The following is a 14,482-nucleotide window of genomic DNA, read 5'->3' as shown; positions in this document are numbered from 1 at the left end:
AGAAATTTTTATAAATCCTCTTTCAGAGGAAAAATACCTCCCTATCCAGTCCACTGGATAGGAATAAAATCTCAAAAACTAGAGATTTTAGGGGTATTTCATGCAGGCTCTGGGGACATTTCTCCTGAAAGCCCTCAATTGTATTTGGATAGAGCATGGTTGGAGTTCCTTTGCCTCACCCCTGTCCCCCACCAAGATCCAAGAGAGGGTGCTGCTATGGACCCAGCCTGAGATACATGGCAGTGCCAGCTGCCCTCTACTACCCTATCCCATTTTCTCCACTCTGTGGATTGATGCCTGCTCCTTGGAACTTCCTGATCACAAAAGGATTGCCCCCACACAGTGTGGCTCAATTCTGGGCCTCTGGGAACAGGGCAGGGCTATGGATCTCTTCTTCCCCTTGAAAATAGGAGGGCTTCCCCTCCGAGCTGGGGGCCTGCTGAGCTTTCGGTGACATGGGGCCACCATATGGCTGATGTTCCGGCAGAAGTGGCACTGTTGGGGCTGTAGTGGCAACTTGCACTCCTTGGCATGATGGTCCAGAACTCCCTGGTTGTATCAGGGAGTCTCTTTTTGATCTAGGCTGCTGCATGTTCTTCCCCTTTGGCCACCTGTCGCTTCCAACACAGAACATCTCACCAGGTCTAGTGACGCAGATAGATCCCAGGCCCTTGGCAAATTTCTTAAAGGTTCACTCAGATGCACAAAGACGTCCAGTTGGGGGTCAAGCGCGGCCCCAGCGGGCGGTCATGGACAGGCAGTGAACCGCACACGCAGGTGGAACCACTTACAGATGCCGGCACCCGGCAGCAGCTGCGGCTCCTGTGCCTCCCAGGCGGCGGTCCCCCGCGCCTCCTCCTCCACCTTGGCGCTGCCACCTGCGAGCCCATGGTCGTCGCCTGAGCCCGCGGGCCGGAGCCCCTGGTCGGGCGGCTGCTGACCCCGGAGAAGTCCTGAGATAAAGGGGGTGATTTGGAGAAGAGCAGCGACATCTTCCCCGACCTGGCTTCATGAAAGCTGCATTTAGGTACTTCCTCTTTACCAACTGCTTGATTTAATAATTGCCGATAGAATTCACTGAGATCTTTCTACTTAGTTACATCCAAACGTGCTTCAAGTGCAGCAGCCCTCTTCTCCCTTCCTCTTCAGCCGTCTCTTGCAGTTTTTTCTTATAAGCAGATGTCACAAATACCTCTTTATCTTGGAATTCTTCCTTTTCCGTTTCTTGTTTCTCTTAATTTTCGTCTCCATTTTTTTTTCCTGCTCCTTTTTTTTTCTGGTATCAACTGCTTAAAAGTAAGTTATGAATATACTTGGGCTTTCCATCTTCTCCCCAGAGTAATTTGGGATTACTTTCCTCCTTTTTTTTTTTCTGCATTTCATCATAATACTATTATATCCATGCAATGTGGCATCTTCTGCAAGGATCTTATGGATTTCCAGTTTGATCTGTTTCATCACTTGCTTCTAAGCAGCTTCCGTTTGGAGGCTTTCACTCACAGAAGTTAAGAATCAGATTGCACATCTTTCCATTTGTCAACACTCATCGGCATCATCAGAATCATTCCCAAACACTGATGGTTTTTGCAAAACAGGGTGCAACTGCTGTATTTTCTTCAGCAAAATAAGCTCATACTACCTGCCCCGAATCACCATCCTGCCGCCCTCTTGGCTAAGCGTCCAAACATACTCTTTTTGACCTAATTATTTTTCTTCATCCAATACCCCTGATCTCTGAATGTTTTCAGAAGGAAACAAACCTGATGAAGAAATTCATAGTAAAGTGTGAGTGACTTCTAATCTTTATTTTAAATTTTCCAAGAGTATTTCATTTAAAAATCCAAAATAGTAACACAAATATTTGACCTGCATTTGCAAAATTTCAGAACTTCAATAAGCCTGAGAGAGTGATTAGGAAGGAAGAGCCTTTTGCTGGATCCTTCAAATCATACCCACCAGGAAAGGCGACTTGGAGGTATAGAGGTGACATGGCAGTAATGAGCATATGTTTTGGAATATACTTTGGACAGATTCAAGTTTGAATTCAGGACAATTGATCTGTAAGTAGTTTTCTTAATGTCTTCAGGTCTTACTTTTCTCAATGACAAGTGAGATTTATGTAACTTACTTCTGTAGCTTGTGAGGATTAGAAATAATATATGTAAGTTATCTAGTGTATAAGAGAAAATTAATAGATGATAGATACACATACAATGAATAATAGGTCAGTATTTGAAGAAAGTTTTAAATAATACATGTTTTTAGATTATTCATGGCTCTAGAAACATGCTCAACTTGGCATTTAAAATAGTCCAACCATATGGTTTATTGTTTTCCCTATTCAAGCTAAAAGTGCCAAATGATGCTATAAACAGGATTAGTAAGCATTAGAATCAAGAGAAATTGAAAGAAGAAAACTTGGCAATCAAGGGCTTTAAATATTCAATCCACATAGTGAAGAATTTAGAATAATGGTGGAATTTCACCTTAAAAAGAAGAGAATTTATTCAAGCTTAAAATCTAATGTACATTATGTCATCATGTGCCACTCTTTATTATTCTAATAACCAGTGATAGTGGGAATAATGCTTATCATAGTAGAAGAGGAAAGTGAGATATTGATTGACTTCTAAATAGTTGTATTAAGTTTGACAGATATTTCAATTATCAAAGGCATTTATATATTACTTTCTGTTTTATAAAGCATGTTGCATAAATAATCTTATTTAATTCTCTCATTTAGTTTATGAGATTTCATTATCTGGGCTGTTACATATCCTGTAGCTGGTAAATAGAGGAGGCTCTCTTTAAAGGGACTGGTGCAATCAAATCCATCTTGCCCGTATCCAGTTTTTATCAATCAACACTTGGAGTATAAGCTGCTACCTCCTCCACACCTTTTTCCTCTTGCCCATTGATTCTTTCCTACACTATAATTCCTAACACCTATCACTTGATTGACCTGATTCAGACACTAAAGCTCAGAATTCTCGAGAATCCTCACGGCAGTGTCAGAACTCTAGAAGACAATTTCCATATGGTGCTCCCTCAGCCTCATAGACTTATGTGAAAACAGCCTGTACCCACCATCCCTAATTTTCTCTAGGGTTTTCTTAGCTGCTGATGTTCTCATTCTTCACATCTCATTTTTAGGGCTAGGATGGATAATCTTTATTCCTTACCTCATGCCTTCGTTCCCTGTGTATCTGCCAAATCATTACTTCTCTCTCTTCTTATTTTCAAAGCCTTTTTGACCTTCCATGCCAGAGACCTGGGTTCAATTCCCTGCCCATGCCAAAAAAAAAAAACCTTTTTGAGATTTATGGTGTTTAGCTCTAGTCCCCTCTTCCCTGCTTGTTGCTCTTATTTACCAACTTCACTGTCACACTCTCTCGTTTGTTGGCAATTTTAATGCCAACACCTCACATGTAGCATTTCCCCTGGAGACTTACATGTCCTCATGATGCCCTGTCCCACCCAATGGCCTCTCGGTTATTCAAATTATTTGCCTTCAGTGACCTACGCTGCTGCTATTTAGCTGCTCTCGCCATCACACCTTGGCTCTTATCAACACGTACAACAGCTATAAAACTGGTAATCAGACATGTCACTATGAATTCCACCTATTGTCTTTTCAATCTGCTTATTTACTTAAAAAAAAAAAACCCTAGCACCTATTTTGGTGGGCCCTCTGCTCTTTATCCTACTTAGATTTCATGGTACATCATTTCAATAACCATCTTGCAAAACTCTCAACTCCTTTGCCTTATTTTAAAATTGAATACAAACCCTCACCCGGAAGAACTTAACCGTCTGTTTTCTCTAAGCCTGAACTGAATATTCTAAAGCCACAGGAAAATATCTCGTTAGACAGTATATTAATCCCGCTACAAATTGAGAAGCAATAACTTCAAATGAGCCCTAAACACTGACTGGGAATCTCATCCCATTTTTCTGATAACTCATTTTCACCTCCAAAGCTATTTCAAAGATTCTGTATTATTTTATATTTCAAACATTGGACTGATCTCATCCTGTTTACTGTAGGCAAGCAGACTTGGCTTTTTGAAAAAAATTAATCAGACGGAACTATCCTCATTTTCTTTATATGAAACATTCCAATATATCCATATCTGCAATGCCTTTTTTTTTTCATTTTATACTGTTAAAGTAGAGAACCTCCCCCTCCTCTACTGTGAGGCTAATGTTTCTACCTCTCTTTTGGACTCTGTCCCAATCTCACCTGCTTGGAAAATATAAATAACAAAGTATTCTTTTTTTTCATTGTTTAACTTTTTCCCTCAAGGTATCCTCCTATTGTCTCTTAAATTGCTCAAATATTTACATTAAAAGAATGATAATTAAAATTCCTTTATTTAGTCCCTCATTCCCTGCCAGTTACTGGTCTGATTGTCCTCTTGAAAACCAAACTTCTCATAAGATTTGTTTATATCTGTCTTTCCATCCCTTCAACCCACCACCACCACCTGCCGCACTCCCACCCGGGAACCCACACGTGCACACACATTTGAAACTGCTCAAGCATGCCTTCCTTTCTTCTCTCTCCACCAAAGCAACTGTCTTTTTTTTTCACAATCACACAGTCACATCACAAAAGCTTTGTCATTATACGCTCACCTTCAGGAAACATGGCTACTGGAACACAGCTCTACATTTTCACGCACTTCTAGCCTCTCCATTATACCTTAACTAAAAAGGTGATATCTATCTAATGCATAAGAATAACCTCCAGGATAACCTCTTCACTCTGTTTGGAATCTCTCAGCCATTGACAGTTTATTTTGTCTCATTTCTTTCTTCCCCCTTTTGGTCGAGAAGGTTTTCTCAATCCCTTGATGCTGAGTCCCAGCTCAATCTAGGATTTCTGTCCCACATTGCCAGGAAGGTTCGTACCTCCTGGGAGTCATGTCCCATGTAGAGAGGGGGAGGGCAGTGAGTTTGCTTGTCTTGTTGGCTGAGGGATAGAGGCCACATCTGAGCAACAAAAGAGGGTCTCTGGGGGTGACTCTTACGGCTAATTTTAAGTAGGCTTAGCCTATCCTTTGTAGGGATAAGTTTCATATGAACCACCCCCAAGATTGAGGGCTCAGCCTATTGCTTTGGTTGTCCCCACTGCTTGTGAGAATATCAGGAATTCTCGACTTGGGGGAAGTTGAATTTCCCCCTTTATCGCCATTCCCCCAAGGGGACTTTGCAAATACTTTTTTTATTCACACTTCAAATCACTCTGGGATTTATTGGGGCATCACTCTGGACAAACCTACAAAATCTCATGCCCTACTCAAGGCATAAGTACTTCCATGTACTTATGGTGTTCAATTAAGCTGTTCACATAAATTATATTAAGAAATGCACTAGTTGAAATATAAATTTTGTACCAAATAAACATTTTTTGCTTTAGTCTCACACATAAGTTAAAGTTTTAAAATATGAATTACCATCTATTTTCCACACCCTGCAGTATTGATATTTCTTTTTCTTCCTCATGCAAAAATATTTTTAAATTTGTACACTTTGTCACTATCATTATACACTCTAGGCATTCCTAGATTATACTATCTTAGTCTTTATCATCTGTCTTTCCTTCTGATTTTATTTGTGCCTCCAGCCCTCCTCCTTCTATCATTCTCACATTCAGCTTCATTCAGTGTACTAACATTGTTGTATTACAGTTAGGTAGTATTGTGCTATCCATTTCTGAATTTTTTTTTCTTTTTTTTTTTTTTTTTTATAATCAGTCCTGTGGCGTAATCTGAATCCCTTCAGCTTCAATTTAGTGATATGACCATGGCTTAGTGACAGAATTCCCAAAGCAGTTCTTTCTGTGGATTCCAATGAATTCAGTGGCAGTAAACACAACTAATTCTTCAGTCCTTACCTTGATATTAGTGAAATTCTCTTCTTAAAATGCTTTGCCCTCAGTTTCTGAAACACAATAGTCTATGGATTTTCTCTTAACTTACATGTACTTTATCGAATCCTACTTTAATGTAGGAGTTTCTCAAGGCTTATTCCTAGGACCTCATTGTTCCTCATACTGTCTCCCTCTTCCACAGACAAATGCTCATTACCTTTTATAAGCAGAGGACTTGAAAATCAGTAGCCCAGCCCTGATGTGTCTAATTTCTTTCTCTTTCTCTCTGCTTCTCACTCTTTCTAAATATGTATATTTGCCATCTCTTCTTAGACATTTTAGTGGCTCCATAAATTTAAATATCAAAATCAGAAAGCCTTTGCCCATGCTCTTACCTTGCCTCTGATGTCCACATCTCTTTTAACTGGCCCACTCGTGATCTTCCTTCAGATTTCAGTTAAACCAAAATTGACCTCTCTCTCCAACTAGGTCAGTTCTCCTATTACAGGATCTCATAACACCACGTATATTTCTTTGTTCTTCTCAGCTACAGTATTATATTTTTATATTGTCTGCATCATTAATGTCTGTATTGCTCAATAGGTAATCCAAAAGGTAAATTTTACAAAAGGAGGGACTGGATCTCACCACTGAATTTTAACACCTAGAGCAATGTCCAGCATATAGTAGGCAATCAATAGGCATTGGTTAAATGAATTTTAATGAATATGTGTTGGATTCCCTGACTTATAATCTTTGTCCTAACATGCTAGAATAGCACATACTGTTTTCTCTTAACGTACAATCTTATCCCACACATTTGGCAAACCTGTTCCATGCTAACTCCCTGGATACTGTAAGTAGCCATGTAAGGACCTAATTTTCATCACTCTATGGTACCTGCCATGCCTCTTGTCTTTACCCATTATGGTTCAATCTTCTTAACATTAATCTCTGGAGACTGCCATTTTCTAAGTGAGCTCACTTAGAATAAGCAGCAAGGAAAGCATAACATTTTAATAAAGGTAAACAATATTTAGCACCCTGGAAAAATAGCAGTCATAGACTGAGAAAATACTTTGGTAAAATGGGAAAGAAAAAGGGTTAGAGATTAAACCTCACAAAGGCTTGACAAGGAGAAATAAGAGAGTAGGTTATGGACCAAGGGGAAACAAAGGTAAGAACAAATAGTCATCTTATTCTACTATACTTCAGACAGGAATTTTCATATAACAAAACCTATTTTTACATGAAAATTACCCTTTTAATCATGGGTTTATCATGTGTCTCTATTCCAGAAGGTTTTGCTTTCACTGTTGCTTCCCCTACATTAACCCTCAAGGAGAAGGGCTCATCTTTGTTCTCCTTACCCAGTCACTTTCTAGAAACATGCTAGTGTTCTTATTGAGAACTGGTAAACTCCATAAATTCCAAGACTTCATACACGAATGTCATTCCAATTTTAGAAAAGAGGAAAACAAACTGAGTTAGCATTTGGTGTCCAGTCAAGGTCCCAGAGCTTATAATGGTGGAGAAAGTTTTCAAATCAGGCATTCTGGTGACAATGCCATGATTTTACTGTTTCCTAATGCTTCTCAGAGTAACTAACCAACTTTTGTAGACCCTGCATTTGGTAATGAGTGCAAACATAAATATATGCATTCATGCATTTATAGGAAAAAATGACATCTGATCAGGATGGTGACTTAAAATTATTTTATTTCTTGACTCAATTTGAGATTCCCATAGTTACTTAATTATTGATTTTGCATCTGCTTTAATTTGAACACAAGTTCTCTGCTTTACAAGCAGCTCTTTTGACCAATTGCCTATATATGTGTAAAATTGGTAATTAAAAAAAGATTACATTAATGAATTTCATCATCTAATTGACACTCATATGATTTGCAAAACAAAAAATGTTGGAAAGAACAAGCATAGCATGGTTCATTAGTCATTTCACAATTGAATGAAAATACTACCAGGTTAGAATTTTCTGTTGGGTGAATTTTTTTTCTTTACAAAGTCATAGACTTAACCAGTAAATACTTTAATTTATGTGTCAGTATAGTTGATATTTGACATGATATATTTTCTTAATGGGAGAGATACATTTTAAGATAAGGACAGATTTCATTGTGGTTTATTTTTTCCCCCAGAGAATAGGGTCAATTTTATTAATTATGTTTCACAAACTGAAAAGAGAAAACAGGTTCCAACAGGATTTTCAAAATATAAATACTGAGTAATACAAAAACTGAAATGAGGATAAGAGAGCAATGAAAGTACAATGTCCATTGTACTAAATTCTATATCATAAATCCTCTCAAAGGAAATATCACAGAAAGGACAGAAAATTTCAAGTCCAGGAGGACTGAGTCTTAAAATGTGCAATTAAAGATATTAATAAGGAATATTTCAGATGTTGCAACCAGTCAGTCAACTTCGGATATTTCTTGAACTTTTGCTAAAATATAGGTCTGATGTCCAGCATTTTGAATGGATATTTAAGGGGAAAATACTGTGAATCAAGAATAGTAGGAAATACATTAAGGAGCACTTTCATAATTTATAGAGTTGGTATACAGTCATTCGTTATGGAAACTTTAAGTTTAATATAGGCATACCTTGGAGATATTGTAGGTTCAGGTCCAGACCACCACAATGAAGCAAATATCTCAATACTTGATTCACACAAGGCCTCAGTGCAAATAAAAGTTATGTTTATACCATACTGTAGCCTATCGAGTGTGCAACAGCGTTATGCCTAGAAAAATAATGTGCATGCCTTGATTAAAATTACCTTATTGATAAGAAAATGCTAACCATCTTGTGAGCATTGTTCAGTGAGTAATAATCATTTTGCTGGTGGAGGTTGTTGCTTCGATGTTGATGGCTGCTGACTGATCCAGGTGGTGGCTGAGGAAGGCTGGGAACATCGTGCCAATTTCTTAAAATAAGACAACAATGAAGTTTACAGCACTGATTGACTCATACTTTTACAAATTTTCTCTGTGGCTTGCAGTGCTATTTGATAGCATTTTATCCACAGGAGAATTTCTTTCAAAATTGGAGTCAATCCTCTCAAAATCTACCATTGCATTATCAGTTATGCTTATGTAATATTCTAAATTCTTTGTTGTCATTTCAACAATATTCACAGCATCTTCACCAGAAATGGATTCCATCTCAAGAAACCACTTTCTTTGCTCATCCGTAAGAAGCAACTCTTTATCTGTTAAAGTTTTATTATGCGATTGCAAGAATTCAGCCACATCTTCATGTTCCACTTCTAATTCTAATTCCCTTGCTATTTCAACCACATCTGAAGTTATTTCCTCTACTGAAGTCCTGAACCCCTGAAAGTCATCCCTGAAAGTTGGAATTAACTTCTTCCAAACTCCTGTCAATGTTGATGCTTTTACCTCCACCCATGAATCACAAATATTCTTAATGGCATCTAGAATGGTGAAACCTTTCCAGAAGTTTTTCTGTTTACCTTGCCCAGATCTATTACAGGAACCTCCATCTATGGCAGATACATCCTTATGAGATTCTTAAATAGTAAGACCTGAAAGTCAAGATACTCCCTGATCCATGGGCTACGGAGTAGGTGTTGTGTTAGCAGTCATGAAAATAACATTACTCTCATACATTTCCATCAGAGCTCTTGTGTGACTAGGTGCGTTGCCAATGAACGGTAATATTTTGAAAGGAATCTTTTTTCTAAGCAGTAAGTCTCAATGGTGGGCTTAAAATATTTAGTAAATCATGTTGTAAACATATGTGCTGTCCCCTAGGCTATTTTGTTTCATATATAGAACACAGACAGAGTAGATGTAACATAATTCTTAAGGGCTCTAGGATTTTTGGAATAGTAAATGAGCATTGTCTTCAACTTAAAGTCACCAGCTATATTAGTCCCTGTGCTAGTTTGAAAGTGTTATGTACCCCAGAAAAGACATGTTCTTTTCCTAATCCAATCTTATGGTGGCAGACCTGTTGTTTAAGGTTGAAACCTTTGATTGGATTGTTCCATGGAGATTGAACACTCAATTGTGGGTGTGACCTTTTGATTAGATTGTTTCCATGGAGATGTGACACAATCAATTGTGGGTGTGGGCCTTTTGATTTGATGGAAATGTGCCTTTATCCATTTCAAGTGGGTCTTGGTTAATTTATTGAAGTCCTTTAAAAGGGGAAACATCTTGGAGTTGCTTTAGAGCTCACATAGACACAGACATTTGGAAATATTTAGGAGTGACAACAGAGAAAGCTTAGATGTCAGGACCCAGAGTCTTGGAAATGCAGAAGCCCCTGGAGATGCCAGAAACTGAGAGAGCTGACAGAAGCTAGACAGGGACCAGAGCCCAGCAGATGTCACCATGAACCTTTCCATGAGATGCTAAACAAGTCCGAACCTGGAAAGAGTCAAGAAAAGCTAAGAGAGGAAATCCAGAGTTGGCCTGGAGCAGCTAAGTCAGGACCAACAAACCCTTAGGGAGGAAGGTGGAAGGAACAGAACTGGAAATATGAACCAGCAGATGCCAGCCACATGCCTTCCCATGTGATAGACATTGGTCTTTCTTCAGAATCAAGGTATGTGTCTCTGGGTGACTTAGTTTGGACATCTTTATGATCTTAGAACTGTAAACTTGTAACTCAATAAATCCCCTTTTTAAAAGCCAACCTTGGGCAAGCCAATGTGGCTCAGTGGCAGAGTTCTTGCCTGCCATGCCAGAGATCCAGGTTCTATTTCCAGTTCTTGCCCATGTGAAAAATTTAAAAAAAAGCCAAGCCGTTTCTGGAATATTGCATTCTGTCAGCATTAGCAAACTAAAATAGCCCCTAAAAAGAGAATCAGCCTATTTTTTGAAGCTTTGAAGCCAGGTGTTGACTTCTTCTCTCTAACTATGAAAGTCTTAAATGGCATCTTCTTTCCTTACTCTATAAGGCTGTTTTATCTACATTGATAATCTGTTTTTGGTGTAGCCCCCTTCATCAATTATCTGAGCTAGATTTTCTGGATAACTTGTTACAGCTCTTACATCATCACTTTCTGCTTTATCTTGCACTTTTATGTTATGGAGAAAAAGTTTCTTTCTTTAAACCTCACAAACCAACCTCTGCTAGCTTCAGACATTTCTTCTGCAACTTCCTCATCTTTCCCCACCTTCATATAATTGAAGAGAGTTAGGACCTTGCTCTGGATTAGGTTGGCTTAGTGAAATGTTGTGGCTGGTTTGATTTTCTATCCAGACCTCTAAAACTTTCTCCATGTCAGCAATAGGCTGTTTCATTTTCTTATCATTTGTGTGCTATTCCACTAGAATAGAATTTTTGCTTTCCTTCAAGAACATTTCCTCTGAGTTCACAATTTGACTGTTTGGGGCAAGAGACTATTTTGGCCATCTCAACTTTCAACATGCCTTCCTCACTAAGCTTAATCATTTCTAGCTTTTGACTTAAAGTTAGAGATGGGAAACTCTTCCTGTCACTTAAACACTTAGGAGCCATTATAAGGTTATTAATTGCCCTGATTTCAACATTGTGGCATCTCAGGGAATAGAGAGGAATAAGGAGAGGGGGAGAGACAGGGGAATGGTAGTCAATGGAGCAATCAAAAAACACACATTTATTAAGTTCTCCCTCTTTATATGGACATAGTTTGTGGTGCCCCAAAACAATTACAATAGTGGCATCAAAGCTCAGAGACCACAGATCACCATAACAAATATGATAACAATGAAAAGTCCCAAAATATTTGCAAGAATAACCAAAATATGACATAGGGACACAAAATGAGCACATGCTGTTGGAAAAATGGCACCAGTGGACTTGCTGGACACATGGTTGCCACAAACACTCAATTTGTAAAATATCTACATTCAATTTGCAATATCTACAAAGTGCAATGAAGCAAAGTGCAATAAAATGACTTATGCTTGTAAATGTTTATATTGAAAGAGGTACCATTTGTACTCACATTAACTCTGCTTAAGATAGACAAGATAAACTCAATAACAAAATGCCATTGAATCTGAAAGAAGGCCTATCTAGCATCTTTAATCTTAGTAAAATAAACACAAATTAAAATCTACTTATTTGCAATTTCAAGTCTAATACATTCCACATATAAAAATATATATTTGGTGATTTAAATCATCCTAACCACCACAAATTTATCTAGCTCCCAACACTTTTACTCAGAATTTAGTAACCAATTTTATATGAGTTTGTTACTTAACCTGATTTGACTACCAGTAACATAAAATTCCAATTTAAATAGTCTTCATTTGACTTAATTTGAAAATTTACTAATTCATTTAACAAGAAGTCTGGGAAGGACAGAAAAGGACAACTTCAGGGCTGGTTAATCCAATGCCTAAATGAGAAAATGAATAACCCATTTATTCCCATATTTCTCCTTCCTGCCATATCTCATATCTTCTAGGCTCTGTTCTTTGGCTTACTCAGCTCTGTCACACCCATACATGGCAATAACCAACAGCAGAAGAGAGAAGCTCTTTCTATAGCTTCATTTTAAATGCGAAGAAGTGTTTCCTAAATTTTCACATACCATTGGCCAGAATTGCACCTATTTCCATACTTCAAGATCATTGTCTATTGGAATTGAACTGCCATGATTGGTTTAGAGCAATCAGAATTCACCCACCAGGACTATGGGTCAGTATCTCTGAGTGCTAAGGAGGACAGAAATCTGAACAAATCAGGGTTTTCCAGAAAGAGGGCTGCAAAAAGGTGGGGCCGAGAGTTGGCTTTCATAGGCTACCTCAGCTGTATGTTATAATAAAATCTGCTGTTTTGAAATAATATAAATAGCTCTTTCTTAGAGAGTTCATGAGAAAATTATAAAAATCTGGAAGGAGATAAATATATGTGGGTCAGCTGCCTCATCCATTCACTAGAGAACCATATATTGGTTTCCTAACATTTGCTAAGGACTTTACTGGAAACTAAGAATAATATGTTATTTTGATTCTGAGTGGTATAGATGTTAAAGGTATCATTACCGAATGATTTTGCTATATAGACTCTAAATTGCTTTGCTTAGAGTTTGTAGTCCATTAAAAACTAATTAAAAAATAAATTACCAAAAAAAAATTACCTTATAAGGAGAATGAGTTTTCCTGGTCCTGATATGTAGGAGCAACTGATGCAGAGGATTCCTAAAAGGAGGATAATGTGTGTGATTTTAGCAGGCAATGTCACCAAATGGGACTCCTCAATACCTAAAAGAAGAAGCCTCATATGTTCGTTTTTAAAAAATAGTCTTCATCCTGGATTGTGATCTAATGTCAAATGTCAAGTCATATGCACACACCTGCGTGTGCACACACGCAATAACTCAAAAAAGGTCCAAAACAATATGGAAAGGTGGCACAACTGTCAAACAATCTCTATTTAGTATTTCCTTATTAAACGGTGGAATGTTTTAGGTTCCACTAAGATTGGGAAATGCTGAGAACAAGTTAAGCAAAGCAAGTGTCTTTACTAAAGGACTTCTTAGAGCATTTACTATGTTAAGTGCACAAATAAAAATAATTAATAACTATTGAGCATTTATTGTATGTCATATACTGGTACACGATGTTTAAAATATTTTATTTAATTAAAAAAAAAAAAAGCAATCCTTCGAGGAAGGTGCTATCATACTTTCACTTTACGATAAGAACCTGATTCCAAATAGAAGCTAGGCTGGTATAAGCATCCCCAGAAGGTAGATGGATGTCTTCTGTAGCTAATTCAAGAACCTATTCAGACCTCAGAATTCTTTCCTGGATCAAGCAAAGGATTTATCTATGGATAAGATTAAGATTTCCCTCAGAAAATAATTGCAGGTCTGTTCTAACATATATCATGTGGACCTGACAATTGCAACTTAGAAAACTGTTAAGCAGATGGGGTTAAAAGAAGAATTAAAAATCTCAGTAAAACACCCATACAGTATCTAAGTAATGTGAGGCCATATTGAACTAAATTAGGTATCCCTAAGTTTTTAAATACTTGATTTCTTATATTGGATATTTAAATATAAACCCATTAAGTAATAGGTTCTGCAAAATTGATTTTGGTTTTGGAATAGTGGATACATTTTTAAAAGCTAACATTCTTATTTTTAGTATAACTCTGTATTATAAATGTTTGTATTAGTCTGGATAAGCCAACCAGAAATGAATTGGACACAAAAATGCTGAATTTCAAAATTATTAAAGTAAGCATTAACAAACTTCAGCATATAGCTTTGGCCTATTTGCAGAATTGTGAAAAAATACATCTATTTATTATAATTTTACAGAGTAGTTTACCCTAAGAGAATTGTCTAAAAATAGAAATGACTCTTAGAATGTTATATCCCCAAATTAAAAATGTCCAAATCCTGCTTTTATGAGACAAGAAAGTTGTCATAACTTTATAAGATATACAGTTATCTTATAACTATATCTTATAACTTTATAAGATATACAGAAACTGTATGACATACAGTTTATTAAATCATTATCGTTTGTTTTTTATAAGGTCTCTTTGGAAGAAAAAAAGTCACAAAAATACAATCACAGAGTTGTACAAGGTAGAGCAAAAGAT

General features: G+C 37.3%; 1 long non-coding RNA gene and 1 pseudogene across 1 annotated transcript in view; one reads left to right on the top strand and one right to left on the bottom strand.

Moving 5' to 3' along the window:
* LOC143690135 (uncharacterized) overlaps positions 1–14,482 on the top strand; it is a 66,197-nt gene that overhangs the window by 50,262 nt on the left and 1,453 nt on the right. The window lies entirely within an intron of this gene.
* LOC143690300 (nuclear speckle splicing regulatory protein 1 pseudogene) lies at positions 696–1,656 on the bottom strand (annotated as a pseudogene).

Source organism: Tamandua tetradactyla, chromosome 7 (assembly GCF_023851605.1).
Source record: "Tamandua tetradactyla isolate mTamTet1 chromosome 7, mTamTet1.pri, whole genome shotgun sequence".
Classification (NCBI taxonomy): domain Eukaryota; kingdom Metazoa; phylum Chordata; class Mammalia; order Pilosa; family Myrmecophagidae; genus Tamandua; species Tamandua tetradactyla.
This window is presented reverse-complemented; position numbering and strand designations above follow the sequence as displayed.